Source organism: Pristis pectinata, chromosome 4 (genome assembly GCF_009764475.1).
Source record: "Pristis pectinata isolate sPriPec2 chromosome 4, sPriPec2.1.pri, whole genome shotgun sequence".
In the NCBI taxonomy this organism is placed as follows: Eukaryota; Metazoa; Chordata; class Chondrichthyes; order Rhinopristiformes; family Pristidae; genus Pristis; species Pristis pectinata.
Genome location: NC_067408.1, coordinates 89,487,484 through 89,491,742, shown reverse-complemented (window position 1 = coordinate 89,491,742; position 4,259 = coordinate 89,487,484).

The window sequence follows — 4,259 nt, the reverse complement described above, 5'->3', positions numbered from 1 at the left end:
TGCGAGGCGGCTCTCCCTGCCTGCACCCTGGGTGGTCCCGGCGCTCCGGGCACAGCAAGAGCCCAGAGCACCGCTCACCTCACGTCCCTGCCCCAGAAGGGGCGCGCCGCCCTTTTCGATTGAAAGACATTTCAAACCGTGCACTTTTGTTTTTTTATTAAAAGTTGCTAACTACCGAAACTTTTTGGGGGAAAGCGGTGGGGTGGAAGAGGATGCTTGGCAAGGAATTTCTGCAGCGCCAGAGGCTTTGGTTCGCTGCTGTAGCGCCGGGCTTCACCATATCCCTTTGTCCACTTTGCTCATAAAGAGCGTCCACTAATTCAGCACCAACAGATCAAACGTTGCCGCGGGTTCCCACCTCCCTTCCCGAGTTTGCACACACACCAATCACACCGCACCGAGTCTGCACTGTATCCGCTTTGGCGCCCGAGACACGTTTGCCCTCCTCTCCCTTTTTACTCCGCATTATAACGTCCTCCCCATTCGCTGTAAAGCCTTCAGGTCGTGCACCTGAAGCATTAGTTCCGTTCCTCCTGCTCCCTCAGTTGATTTCCGAATGCCTCTCCGGATTATCTGCTCCAGTTAGAGCAGACTCCATCGCAGTCTACAAACTGCGGAATCTATACAGCTCCTGTGAGTGAGGAGTTGTCGGTGGGACGCTGCCTTTGTGAGGTCCTTGAGAACTCCGCTTCTGTTGACGGTGATGTTTTGGCGCTAGGCTGCTGGAGGTTAGGCAATGACCAGTCCAGTAGTCAGTGCATGTTGTGGCGCAGGTAGTGCAAACAACTCTGCAATCCTTCACTCAGATCATTATATCCTCTAACAGGTGTCAGGGGAGTTGACATGATATCTTGTGCTCGTCCCTCTGACAAAACCTTATGATGAGGCTATGCTCCAAGCATTTTGTCAAGAGAAGGACCTCACTGGATCCTGAAGGACTCCTACTCTGCCGATCATGCCTTACCAGAGGGTTGAAATTGACCAGGAGGATCAGTTTGTCTCTCTTTGGGATGCAGACCACGACTTGTTTCAAGCTTGGAAATAGAAGTCTTCCTTGGCTTTGTCTGAAGCTACCAGGGTTGGGGCCTATGCACTGTGACACTTTAGTTCTCTTTTAAAGTGAGCCAAAGGCTTGTAAAGTTTTTGCAAATTCTGCTGAGTGAGTCACAGAGAAGCTGGACTAGTTTGTTCTTGACAGCAAAGCTCACTGTTTGGATGTTGTTTGGATGAGAAATGGAGGGCTATGTGGGAGGGAAGGACTAGATAGATCTTAGAGCAGGATAAAATGTCGGCACAACATTGTGGGCCGAAGGGCTTGAACTGTGCTGTAGTGTTCTATGTTCCTCTTCAGTTTATTCCTCCAGAAGATGTACCCATCACCTTATTCTTTAAAATGACCATTTCCTGTCAAATCTAATTTTCTCACTGCAACCATGTCAATGCTAAAGCACCTGAGTTTGCAAGCTACGACAGTAAAGTGGCATTCGAGTCAGTTACCGCAGGAGGGTCCCAACATTTCAGGTTCCAAACTTCATTGTGCAGTGGTAGCTGGCTGTGTGTGGTTCCATTTAACACAGGGTAGCTGTTGCACACCAACTACCACAGTCTTCGCAGAGCAAGGTCTTGATCCATTGGCAAGGGGACGAAGACACCTGGAGCCCAGGCTCTGCTGCATCAGTATTAATGTTCACAAATAAAGGTGGGCACTCATTTTCATAGATACATAATGCCCAATCCCCCTACCCCCCCCCCACACACAGACAGAACCCCTTGCCCACTGCCTCCCTCCTCACCACATGTAGTCAATGGCTCCCCAATCGGTCCATGTTCTCAACCCCACCAGCCCATTTTCCTGCCCCTGGCTCCAACTGCACACACCTCCCACATTCCTGCAGGCTCCACCTGCACACCGAGCCTATGTTCTCAACCCTTGGCTACGGCCGTGGACCCTACTCAAATTCAGCTGCCCACAGAAATTCTGCTAATTCATGTTTGCTACATGGCACTGTGCAAGCCATCTTCCTAACCAGCAAGTCTATGGCTGAATGAATCTCATTGAAGATGAGCGTCAAACAAGGCTCCGCCATTGCTCCAACACTTTTTCTCGATCTTTCTTGCTGCATTGTTGCTCCTCACCTCCAACAAACTTGCCAAGGGAGTGAAGCTAATCTTCAGAACCAATGGGAAACTGTTCAACATACGACAACTATCTCCAAAACCAAGGTCGCTCAAACTTAGTCAAGTTGTGGTATGCAGATACTGCTTGTGATTGCCACACTTGGAAGCCAAGCTCCAAGCCAAAATTCATTCACTGAAGCATATAGTTCATATGTTCAGTACCAGATACCCAAAACAGACACTCTATTCAGAGCTCTGTTGTGGGAGGAGATTGTTAGGCAGACATAGAAAAGGATTTAAGGATGTACTCAAAATTTCCTTGAGTCCTGAACCAGAAATATAAAAATTATGTATAAAATTATGTTACAATAGTGTAACATCCCCACCAAGTCCTGAAAGCCTTAGTTTAAAGTGGAGAAGCAATATTAGGTAGGGTATTGAGAACAGAGACCATGCAAGGGAAGCACACAGGGGCCCTGCAATAACCCACTTAAGGAGTGCACCCCCTCACAAACTACCCACTCACCTGTCCGGATTGTGGAAGTTTGTAGTTCCCACGTTAGTCTCATCAGCCACCTCAGAACACTCAAAACTGGAGTTATAGCAAATCTCTTGCTTATGATGGCACAGTGGCATACCTGGTAGAACTGCTGCCTCACAGCTCCTACAACCTGGGTTCAATCCTTACCACAGGTACTGTCTGTGTGAAGACTGCAGTCTCTTTGTGACTGTGTGGGGTTTTCTCCCCAGATGATCTAGTTTACCTCCAAATCCCAATGACATGCAGATTGATAGGTAATGTAAATTGCCCTTAATGTGTTGGTGAATAGTAGAATGGCAGGGGGGGGGGGTGGTGGTGGAGGGACAAAATGGGATCAGTATAGGATTAATGTAAATGGGAGCTTGATGGTCAGTGAGCCAAAGGGCCTGTTTCCATGATGTGTGACCACAATTCAACTCCTTCATGATGCTGAAGGACCGTCTAAGTATTTGCTGCAGCGCGCAGCAGGTTACTGAATTCTGTACTGGCTTGCAGATTGATGTACATGAGAGTAGATGGCACACAGGTAGATTATAGGCAAAAAAAAAATTAGCCCTAAGAAACAGTATTCTTAGATATTACTCCCCATACACATTCAAAATTCAAAAGAGCGGCACGGTAGCGTAGCTGTTAGCGCGACACTATTACGGCACCAGCGATTGGGGTTCGATTCCCGTCGCTGTCTGTAAGGAGTTTGTACATTCTCCCGTGTCTGCATGGGTTTCCTCCGGGTGCTCTGGTTTCCTCCCACATTCCAAAGACGTACAGGTAGGTTAATTTGGGTTTAAAATGGGCAGTGTGGACTCGTTGGGCTGGAAGGGCCTGTTACCACGCTGTAAGTAAAACTTTAAAAAAAATTTTACTCTTATAGCTCTAACCTGTTGCTTCAGCACCACTTCCTAATTTTATTTCAGATTTCCAGCATCTGCAGTTTTCCTGACTTTTATTTGTTATCAGGGAGAACAATTTGCCTAAGACAGTAAGAAGCCTCAGCCTTTCATGCAGGTAGATCCAACAGCCAATGCTTTTGCAAATAGACAAAGGAATAAAAAGAGTCTTTGTGCTAACATATCAAATAAAATGCAAAGGGCTTGAAATTATGTAAAACTGAAAAGCTAGTGTTAAATGTTATATCTCAATATCATCTCGATGCTCCTTCTCCACTTTGAGTGGTCATGGGCCAGGGAATTCCAGAACTAAGTGGTTTGAGCACATCTTTGAATCTTTTTCTCTGCGCACCTGGCAATCACTTCCCATGTCAGAGCTTGGAATATAGTGTCTATTTTGAGAGTGCGGTGTACATTTTTATTTTATCCCTATAAATCCCTTAACCACCAACTCCCCCATTCAAATCAGTTAAAAAGCACAGACGGAATTTGTACATTTTACTTCAATTGACAACTGCATTTTTTTTTTAAAAAAAGGAAATTTTGCATTAAAATACTGTTACAAACCAGCAACAAAAGAAACACACCGAGTCATGATTCGGTGTTAAAAACTATTTTATTAATCACTACTTATGATAATACGTAAAATAAAAGTAAAAATGTTAGTATGTTAGAATTCAAAAATGTTAAACCTTGAACATTAACCCCAAAAA